Source organism: Puntigrus tetrazona, chromosome 10 (assembly GCF_018831695.1).
Source record: "Puntigrus tetrazona isolate hp1 chromosome 10, ASM1883169v1, whole genome shotgun sequence".
Lineage (NCBI taxonomy): Eukaryota > Metazoa > Chordata > Actinopteri > Cypriniformes > Cyprinidae > Puntigrus > Puntigrus tetrazona.
This window is the reverse complement of record NC_056708.1, coordinates 15,115,449-15,135,670: the sequence shown is the minus strand read 5'-3', so window position 1 is coordinate 15,135,670 and position 20,222 is coordinate 15,115,449. Positions and strand designations below refer to the sequence as shown.

Here is a 20,222-nt window from a genome sequence, read left to right as displayed (position 1 = left end):
CACCTCGAAGTTGGAGGTCCTGGGACTCAGCCCATCCCTGCGTCACTAGATCACCAACTTCCTAACTGACAGACCACAAGCCGTACGGATGGGAAAACACACCTCATCCTCCCTCACTCTCAGCACTGGAGCCCCTCAGGGTTGTGTTCTGAGCCCCCTGCTGTACTCGCTGTACACACATGACTGTGTGGCCACTACAAACTCCACCACCATCATTAAATTTGCTGACGACACTGTCGTGGTGGGCCTGATCTCCAACAACGATGAGATGGCCTACCTTCAGGAGATCAACAACCTGGAGAGATGGTGTCAGGAGAACAATCTGCTCCTGAACGTCAGCAAAACAAAGGAGTTAATAGTGGACTTCAGCACGAAGCAGGTGTGCTCTTACCATCCCATCAAGATCGACGGGACCCCAGTGGAGAGAGTGGACAGTTTCCGGTACCTGGGTGTTCACATCACGCAGGACCTGTCTTGGTCCTGTCACATCAACACCCTGGTGAAGAAGGCCCGGCAGCGTCTATACCATCTGAGGCGCTTAAGGGACTTCAGACTCCCATCTCAGGTGCTCAGGAACTTTTACACCTGCACCATCGAGAGTGTCCTGACGGGAAACATCACCTCCTGGTTTGGAAACAGCACCATGCAGGACAGGCGAGCCCTTCAGAAGGTGGTGCGGTCAGCTGAGCGCACCATCCGCACTGAGCTCCCTGTGCTGCAGCACATCTACAACAAGCGGTGCTGTACCAGAGCCAGGAAGATCGTGGAAGACCTCAGCCATCCCAACAATGGACTCTTTTCTCTGCTGCGTTCAGGAAAGCGCTTTCGTTCCTGAAGGCAAACACAGAGAGAATGAGGAGGAGCTTCTTCCCGCAGGCCATTCGGAGTCTGAACCAGAGAACACCTAGCACCTAATTACCGGGATTCCCATGTTCACCCCTCTTTCCCAGATACTCGCCACTTACTTTGGACAATAGCACTAGCCACTTTGCACTGGACATTCGCACAGCCACTTTACATTTTACACTTATATTTTATATTCTACACTTATTTACATTTTATTTTTTAAACTTTGCACACTTTTTTATACATATTTTTATACATTATTTTTATTTATATATATTTAAATTCTGTTTTTCTGTTTTCTATTTTGATGCTGGACGGTTGTAAAAAACATTTCACTGCATGTCGTACCATGTATGTATGTGTATGTGACAAATAAAATTTGAATTTGATTTCAAGAAGCTCACTATAAAAACACAGCCATCTTATCAGTCTGCTCTTCAGCGAAGATCTTCCTAAGATGTCCTCCTCTCTGCTTCGGGAGCTCAGCACTCAACGGTAACATTCCTATTCCTGTTCTTACTAATACATATTTGATCTCTGGCTATACTTTAACTAAATGCTACATATATCATACCTAATGTCTTTTCTCAATAAACTACTTTTAAACATGATACTATGGTGGTCTTTCTTTCTACTATTCAATACAAGTGAATACAATACCATGTGTACTGCGTATCTTCTAAATACTTATCAAATAAAAGAATACAATAATCTGTGTGGTCTCTTCTTCTTGATAAATCAGTAACACATCACAATGTGTTCACAATACAAGGTATCACTCAATTAACCAAGCAAACTTACAAAATTGGGAAAAGTCCTGTTTTCCTCAACAAACTAGAAACACACTGAAAAGGCTCATTCTGCTTTGAAACTGCATGAAAAAGCTTTCTCTTGCTGAGAAACAACATTTAAAGCACTTCTAGGATTGTTTTGAGTTAATTTGCTCAGAAGCACTAAACAGCATTTCTGCTCATAAAAAGTCAAGAACTAAGCAAATTGTGCTTTTGAGTTCAATATGACTTTTTGTGTCCAAAACTAGAAACACACTAAAATGGCTCGTTCTACTTTGAAACTGCACGAAAAAGCTTTCTCTCACTGAGAGACAACCTTTAAAGCACTTCTAGGCTTGTTTTGAGTTCATTTGATCATGAACACTAAAACAGCATTTCCGCTCATAAAAAGTCAAGAACTAAGCAAATTGTGCTTTTTGAGCTCTAATATGACTTTTTGTGTCCAAAACTAGAAACACACTGAAAAGGCTCATTCTGCTTTGAAACTGCATGAAAAAGCTTTCTCTCACTCTCGCTACCCTAAAGGCAATTGTATTAGTTAAGCAGTAAGGGAAACCAAGAGCTGTTCAAATGTTGGCCACACTAAGGCCTAGTGTATTAAATAAGTAGTGAAGAAAACTGAAATGCACAAAGCACCTGGTATTCCTAAGCAGTCTCCCATCCAAGTACTAACCAGGCCCAACTCTGCTTAGCTTCTGAGATCAGACAAAATCTGGCAAGAACAGGGTGGTATGGCTGTAGGCGAGAGCTGCTTCAAAAAGCCCCTATTTTAAGGTGAGGCACCGTAAAGGCCATCATACTAGATAAGTAATGAAAGAAACAAAAAAGCTATTTCAAAATAAGGTGCATTAAAGGCAAGAGCATTATATAATTAGTTAAAAATAGCCAAACGCTGTTTAAAGATCAGCTACCTTAAAGGCAATTGTATTAGTTAAGCAGTACGGGAAAGCCAAGAGCTGTTCAAACTTTGGCCACACTAAGGGCCAGTGTATTAGATAAGTAGTGAAGAAAATCAAAAAGCTTACATCACATGGTATTCCTAGGCAGTCTCCCAACCGAGTACTAATAAGGCCCAACTTTGCTACCTGAAAGGAAATTGTATTACTTAAGCAGTAAGGGAAATCCAAGAGCTGTTCAAACTTTAGACACACTAAGGGCCAGTGTATTAGATAAGTAATGAAGAAAACCAAAAAGGTTTACAGCACCTGGTGTTCCTAGGCAGTCTGCTATCCAAGTACTAACCAGGCCCAACTCTGATTAGTTTCAGAGATCAGATGTTAAGAGGGTGGTATGGTCGTAAACGAGAGCTGCTGCAAAAGGCCCCTATTTTAAGGTGAGGCACCGTAAAGGCCATCATACTAGATAAGTAATGAAGGAAACACAAAAAAAATACTTTAAAATAAGGTAAATTAAAGATAAGATCATTAGATAAGTAGTTAAAAACAGCCAAACGCTGTTTAAAGATCAGCTATTTTAAAGGCAACAGAATTAAATAAGCAGTAAGGGAAAGCAAAGAGCTGTTCAAACATTGGCCACACTAAGGGCCAGTGTATTAGATAAGTAGTGAAGAAAGCCAAAAACGTACAGCACCTGGTATTCCTAGGCAGTCTCCCATTCAAGTACTAACCAGGCCCAACTCTGTACTAACCAGGCCCAACTCTTCTGAGATCAGACAAGACCAGGCGTGAATTTTTTTTTTTTAATTAAAATATTTTTCAATCAATCAAATACAATAAAAACATACTTTCTCTTGTACAATATCCACATTGCTTTCACATATCTCATAATTTCATACATCATTTAAACAAATTCTTCACTCTCTCTCCGGTAGCTCCCACATAAAATCTTTTAAAACACGTTACATTTGGTGTAAAAGCAACATAAAATGCATCCAGGATTTTTTCACTTTTAAAATACACATACAATTTTTCCATATATACTTCAGTTTTCCTTTTAAAGACAGTCCAAACATCCAAAACAATTTGTTCCTTTTTGGCCACAATTCTCCTCTCCCATATCGCACTTTTCATTAACATCACAAACAGATTAATAAAGGCTTTGTTTTGACACTTCTTTTCCCATCCAAACATCATCACTCTGTTCCATTCCATTCCATTTTCATCCCATTCTTCAGTCAAGTCTTTGATTAAACATTTACATTTCCCTAAAAATGCCTCCAGTTCCTTACAATATAAAAACAGATGTAAAATCCCCTCTTCTTTTTCTTTGCACACTTTGCACATTGCATGTTGTTCCATCCCTATTTTTTGTAAAATAACTTCAGTAAAAACAACTTTGTGTCTTATAAAATACTCCAAACATTCCAACTTTGTTTCGACACACTTCCCCCTCATGTTTCTCCATATACATTCTTCTTTTAGATTGTTGAATTTTTCCACCCAGTACTTATTTACAGTTGGCTCTTTAAAAACACCATCTCTAAAAACACAATAAAACATTTTTACAGTACATCCCTTAAAATCATACAATTTCCCCATCCAAGTACTAACCAGAGCCAACTCTGCTTAGCTTTTTTTGTTGTAAACCAATTTTGTTTAAAATAACCTTAGTAAAAACAACTTTATGTCTTAAAAAATACTCCAAGCATTTTAATTTTGTTCCCACACATCTTCCCCTCAAATTTATCCATATACACTCTTCTTTCAAATCTTTGAATTTTTCTAACCAATACTTATTTACAATCGGCTCTTTAAAAACACCATCTCTAAACACACAATACATTTTTTTTAACAGTACATTCGTTAAAATCACATACATTTTCCCCCAGTTCCTCTCTTTTGGATTCTCTTCCATGCACTCTACTCTTTTAATCCAATCTTTTGGTATTGCATTCTTGATGTCTTCATATTTGTTTGTTATTTCTTGTTTACTGTATTCTTCTTTTGCCATTTCCATTGTATCTATGATATATTGTGTCGGTAAAAAAACCTTCTTTAAACTCAAAATATATAAAATATTTATACAAAATATCTCTCACTCTTGTTATCCCCACTTCCATCCAGTTTTTAAAACATTTCTTTGCCTTGTTTCAAAATGTTTTTAAGAACAGAGGTTGATTTAAAATGTTTTCTCTTCCAATCAATCAATCAATCATTTTTATTTATATAGCGCTTTTAACAACACAGGTTGCATCAAAGCACAGGTTTGTTGCATCAAAGCACAGGTTGCATTTTCCATATGGATTATACTCAATTTTCATTAAAAACTTTCCCCAGGCACTAAAAATTTCTCTATAAAACTCTGGTAATCCTTCCGTCATCCACATTTTCGTTTTCATCCATAGAATTCCATCCCTTATATTAAAATCTCCACATTTGTTTAAAAAGAATCTCATAGTTTTTTACCACTCTGTTACGTTATCTTGTTGCATGCATTTCTTGACAATTTTTACTCTCAAAGCATTTATTCGCTGTTCCACATCTATTAGCCCTAAGACCCCCTTCTCTACCGCCCTTAAAATCGTGTTATGTGCAATCCTAGCTGGTTCCCCATAAAAAGTCCAGAAAACATTTCTTCAACCTCTGTTCTGTCCATAAAGGCATTTCCGAGACGTATAAAACATACCAAAGTTTGGAAACCATTAAAACTTTCAATATTAAAACCTTCCCTTTCAAGTTTAAAGTTCTCATCTTTCAAAAAATTAACCTTCTCTCTATATCTGTTATTAGTTGCTCCCACATTTCATCTTTCACTTTTTTTCACATTTTTACACATTAAAAACTCCTAAAATCCTAATTTCTTCTACTTCCTTAAAATTAAAGCAATCCTTTAAAACCATAGCTTTACCAAATCTCATATATACCGTCGTATCTTCATTTATTTTACTTCCGGACCCACAACAATAAACTTTTAGAACCTTATTTTCTTTAACAATTATCGCTGTATCATCAGCATATTGGAAAACTTTCCCCTCCGCCTTATTTCCCTCAATTTCTATCTACCCTCATTCCTGTGTTTTGTTTTATAGCCAGTCCCAAAGGTTCAGAAACAAGGGAATAAAATAGCGCTGAAAGCGGACAACCCTGTTTTATTGACTGTGTTACTTGAAAATAATCTGTTAAAAAGCCATAACATTTAATCTTAGTTAGTGCACCCCTATATAATATTCAAATCCATTTAATAAAATTTTCCCCAAAACCAAAACTCCTTAATCCACCCTATCAAACGCTCTTTCGAAATTCAGACTAATTATATATCCCTCTTCCTTTTTTTCTTTCATGTACCAAATCATATCCCTTATACTCATTGTTATATCGGCTATATCCCTCCCTTTTACCACATAAGCTTGATTTGTTTTAATTATACTTGGCATTACTTCTTTTAATCTGTTTGCTAATACCTTTGCTAAAATCTTAAAATCTGTATTCAACATTGTGATTGGTCTGTAGTTTTTTTAATCTATCTTTTCACCTTTCCTTTTATATATCAGTTTCATTAGCCCCATACTTGTTCTCTCATTAATTTCTTATTTTTCAAAAATTTCTTTTAAAATCTCTGTTAATACCTCTTTAAAACAAATATAAAATTCAGTTCCCAAACCATTTTTCTTTTTATTCAGCTCATTTATTGCTCTTTCAGTCTCTTCTTCTCTAATTTCTTGGTCACATTCTTTTATATCCTCCTCAATTGCTTTTGCCTTTATCTGTTTCAACAGTTAATTTTTTTCTTCCTCTTCCACCCCCCTTGCACTAAACAGATTCTCATAAAACTCCTTATTTCTTCTAATATTTTTTTATTCCCTTCTACAATTTCTCCACTTTTCCCTCTTATTTCCTTTATTGCTGTAGCTTTCCCTATCTTTCTTTCCAAATCGAAAAAGAACTTTGTATACTTTTCGCCCTCCACCACATACTTTGCTTTGCTTCTTAGCCTCGCCCCTTCATATTGATTTTCTTCCATTTCTTTCAGTTTCTCTTCTAGTTCTTTTATCTTTTGTATGTCTTTATTTTCTTAATTCAATTCTGTTTCTAAAGTTTCTTTTATTTTAATTTCTTCATATCTTTTGCATTTCTGTATAAGACTACAATAATTGATTGAAATCTTTTTGATCAAAAACTTTACGTTCTCCCACCATAACCCCTTATTCTCTTCGTACATTCCATTTTTCTTTTCTTTTTCTATAATTTCTTTAATTTTTGCTACATAATCTTCATTCCTTAGAATCTGTGTATTTAAAATCCATACTCCCGGGCCTCTTTGCATTTTACTCCAGTCTAACTTAAAAGATAAAAAATTGTGATCGCTAAAACTGGTTTCTTCATATTTAATCTTTTCTATATAATTCTCCACATTTCTCGTATATAACTCAAAGTCGATTCAAGTTTGGCATACAAAACTCCCTACTATTTGCCTTCTTGAAAATTCTTTTTTCTTTTCATTTCTTTCTCTCCACACGTCTATCATATTATTTTCATCCATTAACATTTTTGTTTTCTTTTCTTCCCGTATCTGTTTTGAAAACCATTCCTTCCGCCATATCTTGTTTACTAAAAACTGTGTTAAAGTCCCCCATCATTATTATTTCTTTATACTCCTTTACAATGTTTCTTAAAATATAAAAAAAAATCTTTCTTTTCCTTTTCCTTGTTGTGGATTTCCCGGATTAAAGAAGACTCCAAGCATTAGGTTTTGATAGCAAAATTCAGACTTTTATTGATCAATACAAGCCAAGTCTGTCTAAGGTCCAAACAGGCACTCCCCCTCACCACTATTCAGGGGTTTTTATATGGTCGTCAGACTACCACGTCACAATAATATATGGTGGCCTCCTGGAATACCCTTGCTAAATGAGGATCACAGGTGTAAGACAACAGATGTAAAATGCCAAAAACAGATTGGTTTTAAATAGTAGGGTTTTTAGCTTAGGTCTGACTGCAGTTATAATGGTAAACTAAATTATATAAGATTTCTTTATATTTTTATTAACAAAAACTTCTTCATATTTCCCCTTTGAGACATTTACGTCTCATTTTACTCTTGAGTGACGTTTCATGATTCAGTCTGTTCTGTTAATGCTATCTAGTAACCAAAAATAGTCCCTATGTTATATTATAACAAGTCTAAATCATGCCATTTCACTCAAGAAGGTGTTAGGGCCAAACCTCTTCCCTCTGTCTCTTTGGCTAGAAGGAAGTAAAAGACCATAACACCTTGATTTTACTTTATAGTCAATGTACAGGGGTTGTGTACTTGGTTTTACTATATCTATGGTCATCATAATTATGGAACACATCTAGGTCAATAAAATAGATCAAACAAAGCATGAGTAAACATAAGCAAATATGAATATGTAGGTAAGAAGGGTACCTCCTAAATGCTAATCAGGACCATCATAAAACAAAAACATCATAAAACAAAATATAAAACATGCATAATAGTTTTTCGTCATTCCCTTATTCTTCATCAGAGCTATTGGAAGCTTCCTCTGCTAGATGCAAGTTCATGGTTGTTTTGTAAAGTAGGTCTAGGTAATGCTCATTTTGATTTGAGAATATTTTTCCGCTAGGTCTCAATACTCCCATTTGTTTTACTGTGGACTTGATAATTAAGGATTTTAATAAAGGGAACACACAACAAAGTAATAATCCTCCCATAGTAATTGCCATTGCGAGTTGTAGTCCTATTTTTGCTAACCTTTCTCCCCATGATCCTAAATTTAAATTAAACCAGTCCCACATTTTCTCATCTTTCCCAGCATTCTTCTTCATTTCTATCTTTAGTTCTTTGAGCTTGGTCATGGCTTTTGTAAATGTCCCTTCTGGTGAGGTGTTGTTAGGTATGTAAGTACAACATTGATTACCAAATAATACACATACTCCCCCTTTGTCAGCTAACATCCAGTTAAGAGCTAGTCTATTTTGCCATGTCATTTTACTTGTTGCATCTAATTGTTCCCCTAAAGAAATTAATGCTTCGTTTGTGTAATTAATGAACGTTTGTTGGTTGTAATATATATAATTTATCCATCCTGTATTTTTGTTCTGTGTAATCCAGATGAATATGGATTCAAGACCTGATTTAACTTCATTCCTTGCTTTAAATTGCTCGGGTAAACCTCTTGGTTGGCTAAAGCATCTATATATATTCTAGGATCTGGTTTATAACTTCTCTTAGCTCTGGAATTAGCTGCGTTATTTTTCCCGGAAAGGGATTCAGGATTCCAATCTGTAATATGGATTTCTTGTATCAACCGTACTCTAGTACATTTTCCTGTCCATCCTAGGGGTAATGATGGTAAAAGTTTCCTATTTCCACAAATCCAGAAAAAGTCTGCTAGTGCTGCAGTTTGATCCTTGAATCTGTCTGCTTCGGGAAATTATATAGTTTGATTTTCACATGTTTTAGCTGGATATATTTTCCTTCCTCTGCTGATTCCTGATGCCCAGAAGGGTGGAAGTTCCATAGGATCATCAGCCTCTCGATAGATTTTGGCATCAATGTTCCATGTGACGCTGCACTTCCCTTTGAATTGTCCCACACTTATAATTCCTGTCGGTTTGGCAAAGCACTCATATTCTTTACCATAGTCTATGGTATACCAGGTTGGAATTTCTATTTGGTCCTTTTGAATTCTCATGTTCTCTGTTAGATCCAGACTTCTACATTTAGCTCTCAGTCTTGGTATGTGTTCGAAAATAAGTTTGTGGTTGGCATTACTTAGGGAGCTTAAACATTCAGCAGGGCAGAAGGGTCTGAAGTCTTTTCCCAAATGGCAATAATCTCTTTTGAATTTTGCACAATGTTCGTAGTTGTATGGATTTGGAACTGCTATTACTTGGCTTCCAGGTGTTTTGGTACATACTAGGCAGTCTTTCTTATTTAATTCTGCTGTTGTGAAGGTGGCCCATTCATACCACTGATTACTTTGTGCCAGATCCCACAAAACATCTAGCTTGGTGTCATCCTTGTACATGTTGTCATTGTCCTCGCTGTTCCTGCGTTGCTTTCCATGTAGTCCTGCTTCAACTGAGTCGCTGCTGGTTTTGGTGGAGGGCTGAAAAGTTGATGGTAGGAAAGTGAGGTTGTGCGCCAGAGAGTTGTTCGGTGCTTGACTTGTGGGGGCTGGAGTTGTGGTGTTGTCTGTGGCTTGAACTTGTGACAGACATGTGCTGATCAGGCATGTGGTCAACATTATTATCGCCATTGTCTTGCTGAGCTCTCTCTGTTGCATGTTCTTCATTATTCTGTATCGTGGCTGGTCTTTCTTTGGGAACTCTTGTGCAGTGATTCAGATGGTACCAAGTGCTGCTTCCTTCTACTTGAATAACAGTTGGTGTTGCTGCTGTGACGTTATACGGCCCTTCCCTTCTTGGCTCGTTCCATTTCCTTCTGAATACTCTCAGATAGACCTGATCTCCTGGGGTGATGGGACAGCTGGTTTCCGTCTGCTCCGACAGCTCCTTTCTTTTTTCCTGTGCACAAATAGCTTTATGTATAGCAGTTAGCTCTTTCATGTACGATTTTAACTCCATTTGTAGTTGTTCTAGTGGGGGTCCTTTGTATTGACCTCTGTTACATGGTGCAGGCATCATGCGTCCAGTAAGCATTTGGTGAGGTGTTAGATGTGTGTTTCGGTTAGTTTGCATGCGGTAACTCATCAGTGCAAGAGGCAAAGCATCAACCCAATTTAATTTAGTGCTTGCACATATTTTGTTAATCTTGGATTTGAGAAGACCATTTACTTTTTCAACTTGTCCCTGGGATTGAGGATGGTAAACACAGCCTAGTCTTTGTTTTATTCTCAAATTCTGTAGGACTTGTTTTATAGTTTTTTGGAAAAAAGCTGATCCATTGTCTGAACTTATTTGTGGAGGAATTCCAAATCTTGGAAACACTTCTCCTGTCAAAAATTTGATTACCGTTCCCTGCTCCCTCATCTGCTGATGGTACTGCTTCTAGCCACCGGCTAAATCTATCAACAACCATCTCTTTCCCTGTACCCATTTTATCATGTCTACATAATCCATAACTAAATGTTTGAAAGGACCTTCTGGTACAGGTATATGGCCTACTGGGGTCGTTATACCCTTTCTGACATTGTATTTAGCACAGACTTCACATGTAGACAAAAACTCTCCTACCATCGCATTACAAGTATGGAGACCAATATCCTTGTCATTTAATTTTCCTTATGACTTCTCCCTTTGCACAATGGTCAAAACCATGTGCATCTAGGATGAGAATATTTAGAAGTGATGTGGGTGCAATGCTTTTTGTGCCAAAGGAAATCAAGCGTCCTAGATATTCTACTTTTGGCAAGCAATATTGCAGTTTGGTTTTGGATACTTTGTGACCTCCTTGAGCTAATTTTGTCAGTACTTTAATGGAATCTCTATGACATTGTTGAGATGTTGAGCAGATGATCACATCATCCATGTACTGTAAACAGGTGCTCTCTAGCATAAGGTCTTCTAGGTCAGTCTTGAGAACCTGGTTAAATATGTGTGGTGACAATTTATATCCCATTGGTAGTCATGTATATGTGTATTGTTTACCTGCATACGTAAATGCAAACAGATACCTACTTTCCTCTGCTACAGGAATACTGAAGAAGGCAGAGCAAAGGTCAATTACTGTAAAGTACTTGGCTTGAGGAGGGATGTTTGTTAGCAATGTGTGAGGGTTGGGAACATCTGTTGGCCAATCTTCTGTTATAGCATTGATTGTTCTCAGATCATGTACAAGACGCCATTTGACTTTGTTTGCTTTGAGTATAGGATAGATGGGTGTGTTGCAGTAACTGTTTGTTTCTACTAACACTTTTGCTCTAACAAGTCCCTCAATTGTGTTTTTTATGCCTAATTCAGCCTCTTGACTCAATGGGTATTGTGTTTTCCGAGGAAGGCGTGCATTTGGTTTTAGCCTCACTTGTACTGGACTGGCTGACCTTACTAACCCTACGTCTGTCTCATGCTGGGACCATAGCTCAGCAGGCACCTGGTTTATTGGTCCCTGCAAAAGTTCAGCCGTAGTGCTTTCTGAGTCTGGTATTGACATTACTTGCTCAGATTGCTTTTGATTGATAATCACCTCCTGTGGGATGCCTAATAATGAAGTACCACATAGAATTTTTATGTAGTTTTGGTCAATGGAATGAAAGATTAACGGATTTATTGTAGGTTCCCATTTACTTTGGGTGGCTTGTTTCATCATCTGTCCTAAATGCTTGGTTTTCCATTTTTTCCCTACATATAAAGGTATATGCGGTACTGAATCATTCATATCAAACCATTTGTTTATAAATTCGTTTTCTGTTATTTTTAAGGCTGCTCCTTGTTCACCTATTATTATGTATTGTGAGATCAATTTTTTGTTCTTTTGTTCCTCTTCAGGAACTCGAGCTGCGTCACAAACGCTTTGGGAACGCCTTCAGCGTGCGCCGTTCTGAACCACGTGTAAAATCTGTCCAATGGAGGGGAGCGACGTCATGGACGAGATGACGTCGCCGACCAGGAAGTATAAAGTGACGCTCTGCGATGCCGGCACCAGCTTTCTGCGTTCAGTAAGCGCTATGTGTATATTGTTTGTCTGATTTGCTGTCTGTATTGTCTAGCTTAAATATTATGGCTGATAATCAGGAGTTAAAAAGGAAATCTAAGGCGAAACACGCTGGTGTTCCGTCGCGTTTCAAGCGGTGTGCTGATCCCTGCCCTCGTTATATCACGGGTGGTGACACACACAGCTTGTGCGTGGCGTGCCTGGGAGCGGAGCATGCGGCGTCAGCCCTCGAGGGGACTGATTGTCCGCATTGTTTGCAGCTACCGCTGCGAACACTCCGCTCCCGGAGGTCTCTCTTTCACGAGGAGACTTCACCCAGCGTCCCCAGGGTGCAGGACCCGCTTCAGCCGAGCGGAGCGATTTAACGCGACGTCTGGGGATCGCAACTCGATCTGGCGGAGGAGATGGAGACGGGCTCGTCCCTTTCTCCATCGGAGTCCGCCAGATCGGGCGCTCAATCCCGTGGGTCCGAAGCCCGTACTCCGGCTTCTTTGGCCACGGGGGAGACGTCCACTCGCGCTCACTCTTCCTCCGAGGAGGTTGATGTTGACGTGGTGGACGATGCGCCATTGCACACGCCACAATATGAGGAGCTCTTAGAGGTGGTAACTCGTGCGGTTGCCAAATTAAACATCGATTGGCCCGCCGAGCGTCGCTGAGCCTCAGAAATCTAAATTGGATGAAAGATTTCTGAGAGCGAAGCAGCCACCTCTGAGACGGAGCCTTCCATTCTTCCCAGACCTCCACAGTGAGCTGTCGAGGTCCTGGGGAAGGCCGTACTCCGCTCGTGTTTTCTCCCCCACCGCTGCTAGTCATTATGGTAATGTGGCGGGAGTCGCGGAGTGCGGCTATAAGGCGATGCCCCGGGTAGAACAGTCTCTTGCTACCTATCTGTCCCCCGGTGCGGCATCGTCTTTGAAGGCTCGACCTTACCATCGAGGCCGCTGAGAACAACGTCGGCTTTGATGGCTAAAGTCTGCGGCAGCAGGATTGGCTGGGTCTTGCATGCACACTATGGCGGTGTTGCAGGCATACCAAGCCGACCTGCTGAAAGAGATTGATGAGGAGAGGGGGTCAGGTCCGATGACATCGCAGAACTGCGTCCGGACGGCTGACCTCTGCCTCCGCGTCACTAAGGAGACCGCCCGTGCTGTAGGGCGGTCTATGTCATCCTTGTGGCCGCGGAGAGGCATCTCTGGCTGACCCTGTCCGACATGAAAGAGCGGGACAGGGTCTGCCTGTTGACGCCCCCTGCAGCCTTCTGGCCTGTTCGGCGACTCCGTTAATGAGGTCGCCGGTAGGTACCAGGAGGCCCGTAAACAGGCGGCGGCGTTCAAGAGTTTCCTCCCACGTCGATCTCAGGGGCATCGGGACGAGAGATGCCCCCACCGCGTGCCAGCTCCTCATATAGGCATGTGCAGAAACAGAGCGTCGCCTCTCGTTCCCCCCCTAAAAAACAGCAGGGGGCGAAGCGGCGCTCTGGGCCGGGCTTCCGGGCCTAAAGACCTGAGGGCCTTTTTGGACAGGAAGTCCACGGCCAAGAAGCCCTGATATGAGTGGTTCAGGGCTTCTGAGGGCTGCCCCTCCTGGGGAGGATCAGTTTATGCCTGGTCAGACGGCACCCGTTCCTCCTCAGGGCCCTCAGGGAGTAACTCCGCTATCTCTGCCCTCGTGCCAGAGTGCGGAGGCTTCCAGCACGTTTCCCCAGCCGGATTCACCCGAGGGTGCGTCACGGCTGGGGAACGCGCCTCCCCTGCGGGGGTCCCGTTTACAGCTAGCCCGTTGTCTGCCTGTCGGTCAACCGTTTCAGGCCACCGGGTTACCTGTATCTCACACACCAGAGGTCAGCCTCGAGAGGCTGATTCCCTTAGTAGATTATTTAGCAGCGTGGCAACTTCTGCCAAATGTATCTCAATGGGTCATACTAACGATAGAGAAAGGCTATCGAATTCAGTTCGGTTTTCCACCACCGACATTCAGGGGAGTCACACCGACAGTAGTCGGCCCCCAGCAGGCTCTGGTGATGGAACAGGAAGTAAGATCCCTGCTCAGGAAGGAGGCCATCGAGGTGGTCCCTCCTCATGCTGTGGAATCTGGGTTTTACAGCCGCTACTTCATTGTTCCAAAGAAGGACGGGGGGTTGCGTCCTATCCTAGATCTGAGGGTCTTGAACCGCTCAGTCAACAGACTGAAGTTCAAAATGCTTACCATCAAGCATGTGGTGACTCAAATCAGATCCGAGGACTGGTTTGTCAACATAGATCTGAAAGACGCATACTTCCATATATCCATCCTTCCTCAACACAGGAAGTTTCTGAGGTTCGCTTTGGGGCGTAGCATACCAATATCGAGTACTTCCGTTCGGCCTAGCACTCTCACCCCGCACATTTACAAAGTGTATGGATGCAGCTCTGGCTCCACTGAGACTCCAGGGCATCCGCATACTCAATTATATCGACGATTGGTTGATATTAGCTCAATCAGAGCAGATGGCAGTTCAACATCGAGATGTTGTTCTGTCTCACATGGGGGAGCTGGGTTTGAGACTGAACGCCAAGAAGAGTGTATTGCGTCCGCTCAGAGGACCACATACCTAGGCGTGGTGTGGATTCGACCACAATGTGGGCACGCTTGTCTCTTGCCCGTGTGCAGTCAATCCTCATGTCAGTCGAGAGAGTCAGGGAAGGCCAGTCATTCACTGTCAAGCAGTATCAGAGACTGTTGGGCCTGATGGCAGCTGCGTCCAACGTGATACCCTTTGGCCTGCTGTACATGAGACCCCTACAGTGGTGGCTCAGGACCAAGGGGTTCTCCCCGAGGGGAAACCCACTCCGCAAAATCAAAGTGTCACGCCGTGCAGTTCGGGCCTTAGACTTGTGGAGGAAGCCTTGGTTCCTGAATCAGGGCCCAAGGTTAGGAGCTCTATGTCGCCGGACCTCCCTTGCGACAGATGCATCCCTAACCGGTTGGGGCGCAGTATTGAACGGGCGCCCGGCCCACGGTCTGTGGAGCGATCACCACCACGGGTGGCATATCAATCTGCTAGAGATGTTAGCGGTATTTCGTGCTTTGAAGCACTTTCTCCCAGACCTGAGAGCTCACCATGTGTTGGTGCACACCGACAACACAGCAGTGGTCTCTTACATCAACCACCAGGGAGGTCTGCGTTCGCGCCCCTTGAACAAGCTGGCGCACCAGATCCTTGTGTGGTCCCAGGACAAAATCTGCTCGCTGAGAGCGATCTACATCCCTGGGCATCTCAATGCGGAGCCCGACACCCTGTCGAGACAGGGGTTGAGGCCGGGGGAATGGATGCTTCACCCCGACGTGGTGAAGCAGATCTGGTCGAGATTTTACCAGGCAGAGGTGGACCTCTTTGCTTCTCGAGGGAATGCACAATGTCCCCTCTGGTTCTCTCTAGTTCATCCAGCTCCTGGGACTGGATGCCATGTCACAGGCGTGGCGAGGCGTCGCCTGTGCGCATTTCCCCGATTGCCCTGCTCCCCGGGGTTCTGGCGAGAGTGCGCCAGGACGGAGTCAGACTACTGTTGGTAGCCCCGTTCTGGCCGGGCCGAGTATGGTTTGCGGACCTCATCGGCCTAGTAGACGGTCATCCGTGGGAGATCCCCCTGAGGCCGGATCTACTCTCTCAGGCGGGGAAACAATAGTTCACCCTCGCCCGGAGTTGTTGAAGCTGTGGGTGTGGCCCCTGAGGGGCACAACTCATAGCCTCTGGTCTTTCAGCTGAGGTTGTTGAGACCATCCTCCAATCCAGAGCTCCTCTACGAGGAGCGCGTGTATGCCAGGAGGTGGGAAATGTTCACTTCCTGGTGTGGAGATCGCCACTTAAACCCAGTTAACTGCCCAGTAGGTTCAGTGCTGGAGTTCCTTCAGGCGAGATTCTCCACCGTGTTATCCCACTCCACCCTAAAGGTCTACGTGGCAGCTATATCTGCATATCCTGACCCTATTGGTGGCCACTCAGTGGGCAAACACCCATTAGTTACACGATTCCTCCACGGTGTGCTGAGGCTGAGACCTCCAGTGCGGACCAGAATTCCCCCCTGGGATTTGGTTGTGGTGTTAGAGGCTACTGTGTAAGGCACCCTTCGAGCCCCTCGAAGAGGTTCCCTTACCGGTCTTATCTTTTAAGACAGCATTTCTCCTCGCCATCACCTCTCTGCGGAGGGTGGGAGATCTGCAGGCCCTCTCAGTGGCCCCTACTCACCTGGACTTTGCCCCAGGCATGTCCAAGGCTTTTTTATACCCACGAGTGGGTTATACACCTAAAGTGCCCTCTGTTACACCACAGCCGATCGTACTGCAGGCCTTCTGTCCTCCCCCCTTCCAGGATCCAGACCAGCGGAAGTTCAACTGCATGTGTCCAGTGCGATCTTAGCGGTGTCCCCCTCGGGGACATCTGCAATGCTGCGGGGTGGTCCACGCCCTCCACTTTTGCCCGGTTTTACAACTTGGACATGAGGGCTGCTCCTGGCTCCTCTGTCCTTTCCTGATGGGTGGTCTGAGGACCCCGTTTCAGGCAGGGCCTTGGAAATATGGCGGCGTGGGCATCTCGTTCCCAAAGCGTTTGTGACGCAGCTCGAGTTCCTGAAGAGGAACGTCTCAGGTTACGAATGTAACCATGGTTCCTCTAGGGAACGAGACGCTGCGTCCCGATGCCATACTTCCCGCACCCCTGCCGGCGCTTACTTCACTACGAGGGCTGGTGCCGCATCGCAGAGCGTCACTTTATACTTCCTGGTCGGCGACGTCATCTCGTCCATGACGCCGCCTCCCTCCATGGACAGATTTTACACGTGGTTCAGAACGGCGCACGCTGAAGGCGTTCCCAAAGCGTTTGTGACGCAGCGTCTCGTTCCCTAGAGGAACCATGGTTACATTCGTAACCTGAGACGTTTCTTCCTGCCATTCTTCTTCTAGAATTTTGTTTCTTGTTGGGTCATATTTCATTATGCAGTGAAATCCTGACTTAGGTATTCGTAACTCAGGGGTCTGTGCTTCAATGAATTTACCCCATTTGTCAATGATCTGTTTTATATCATCTTCTATCTGCCCTATCCAATATACATTTGCTTCAGCTTCGGAAATCATAATTTGAGCTCCCTGCATATCTACATACACTCCGTCAGTTGAGCACCAAATTTGCAAGCCTAATTTACACAATGCATCTCTTCCTAATAGGTTAATAGGAGTTTGATCTGATCTCAGAACAGGCATGGTTTCACTTGTTTGTAGGCAAATTGGAGCAGTCATAGGGATTAAGGGATTATAGGGATGTACTTGTCCCGAGAATCCTACTGTCTTTACAAATTTTCCAGACATGGGGAGGTGTGAGGCATAATTTGACTTTATACATGTATAGACTGCTCCTGTGTCTATCATCATTGGAACTGTTTTGCCTTCTACTTCCATTTGCAATATGGGTTCTTGATTTGCATTGGTTGTTAAAACTGGTAGTAGACTTTCCCCTATAAGATTCTCTAGGCACCCCTAATAATTTGGATTTGATTTCTCCATGGGCCTGCAAAATTTTGATAGCGTGTCTGGTCACCTGCCCACCTTCTAAACTCGGGATCTGTTGTCCATGGATTGGGACAATCTCTTTTTATATGTCCTGGCTGTCCACATCTCCAGCACAGTCCAGGAGGAAGATTAACAGCTCTGTTTCCTCCTTTTGGAGGTTGTAGTTGTTTTCTTTTCCACTCAGGGGGTCCTGGCTGGGCATATACATTAACAATGGGTGTAGGTGTCTGGGTTGTGTTTGGGGGGGGTCAATGTGGGCACAGCTGGGTGTGAAACATTAATGGTAGCCATTAAACTCATTTGGTTGGACTCCTCAGTTTTCACCACTGCTTGAGTCTTTTTCTTGTTTTTAGCTGTTAGTTCCTCAAGTTGCTACTGAGTCAGTTTTCGTTGAATCTCTTTTTCTTGCTCTTTGAGCCTCAGTTCATTTTTCCTATATAGTTCAACGGCATGAGTCACATGATCGCAAAACTCTTCGTGTGATTTGCAATTGTCTTTTCAATTGTCTCGGAACATAGGTGATGGGATTTTCAGTTTCCCCCAACTGGTCTCCCCTCAATGCTTTTGGGTCGACCCTAGTGGGGTACTCAGCACGCAGCGCCTGCCCACTGCTGAGTGTCCACTGCTCCCTCGAGGCCAGCTGCCTGTAAGATTTCTTCCATCTTTATTCCTCCTATAGTCTTTGCTAGGAGTGCTTTGACATCCCCCACAGCCAAAAGTTTGCCTGTTGTCTCTTCTTCAAACACCCTAATCCATTTTCCAGCTCCCTTGTGCATGTCAGGTAACCGGGTGATCAAACACTCTACATCTTGTGTTGCCCATGGAATATATTGATCTCTTGTACCCTTATTTAAAATTGGAAGCTGTTTGTTCAGCGATCTTAATCGTCCTTTATGGCGTGTCCCCCTGTTCTCATCAGATGTAAGCTCTCCTTCATCTCTTAACCTCATTTCTGTATCTTTGAATCTTTGCATTATTTCTTCTTCTAGTCTGCTTCCCTCATTGAGATCCTCATTTTCTCTTTCTGACTGAGATTTTTGTTCATATGGTGTTTTCATCTTGTCTAAGGCTGTCTGTACTTCTCCATAACAGTCTAAATAATCGCTTTCTTGTGGCTTTTTAATTTGTTTGGTTTTGGGTCTTACATCCTGTCCTGTCGGTTTCACTTGTTCTAAATCAATTTCCCCTTCCATCCCAAGCTCACCTAACACTTGAACTTTTCCCTTAAATAATGGAAATTGCCCTTCAGAGTTTTCATACGGAGGGGATCTACTAATCTCTTTTCTTTTTTCTTTTTTTCTTGGTTTGTTTCTTTCAGAATTTTTCTAGCCTGTTTTAGGGTTTTTAGTAAATCTTTGCCTTCTTTTTAAATAATTTTAAAACTTCTTGCTCTTTTTGTCTTTTTTCTTCTCTCTTTTTCCGGTTCAGGCTTATGCCTTTAGTTTTGTAATTTTTTACCAATGTTTCCATTTCCTCACACAATGTCACCTCAAATGTTCCCTCTGCAGGCCATTTAGTACTCAAATTTTTTGTTCTCTTTGCCACTTTAGTTCTTTAAGCAGAGGATACTTTGCTCCCAGCGTTTCTGCGGGTGATGTCATAACTTCGCTATAAGTCAACCTGTCTAAAAATAGTTTTTCACTTCAATAGCTCTTAAAGTAAGGACTCTTCTTTTTCCCAAAGTATTACCAGCGTCTAATGTACCAGCAAACAAAACAACAATATTCACCACTTTTATCAGCAATAGATCGTATGTATCCTCAATAAGTTTGCGACTTACTATACCAGATATGTTTTATCACCGGACTATATAGTCACAAGAACCTATTCAAGCGATATTTAACTTCAGTTGATAAATTTAGCTATGCGGTATACATTTATACATTCATGAATTCACACTCCCTTTATTTACAGGGCTCATACAATCATCCCAACTGTGTCCCTTTATTCTATAGGGCTCATTTATTTAAACACTTACCAGACATGTCCCTTTATGTACAGGGCTCATTCATTTAATCACTTATCATAAGTCCCTTTACATATAGGGCTCATTTATTTAATCCAAACTAGACTAAAAACTACGAAAGGTTCATACACTCATGCTTCAGTCACACCGCACACCCTATTCAGTTGAGCTCACACAAATAGTACCTACTTTACATGGAATAATTTCTGAACACTAAAACACAAAACAAATATTTCATTGATACTCCTTCTCAATCTCCCCAGAATCGGCTGCCACCTTGCCGTGGTTGGGGGGCTTGTGTGTCTCCATGACCCTGAGAGCTATGCTGGCTGGAGCTAAACGCTCCTGGTAGGGTCTCCCTTGCCAGACAGGTCGAAGGTTAGAGGCCAGACGAAGAGCAGACCCCTGGTCCTCCAGGTTGTGGGTTGGGCTAGAAAACAAAGCTGGTTACGGAAACAGCGACAAAGTCAACATTCACAGATGTGGGCAATGGGCCCCCAGAGTCTCCACATGGGACTTGTATGAATGCCAATGGTGAAAGCCTGAACTTGGAAACC

General features: G+C 42.6%; 1 pseudogene; it reads right to left on the bottom strand.

Moving 5' to 3' along the window:
• Nucleotides 1-2,261: 2,261 nt before the first annotated feature.
• LOC122353445 lies at nucleotides 2,262-2,380 on the bottom strand (annotated as a pseudogene).
• Nucleotides 2,381-20,222: the final 17,842 nt, after the last annotated feature.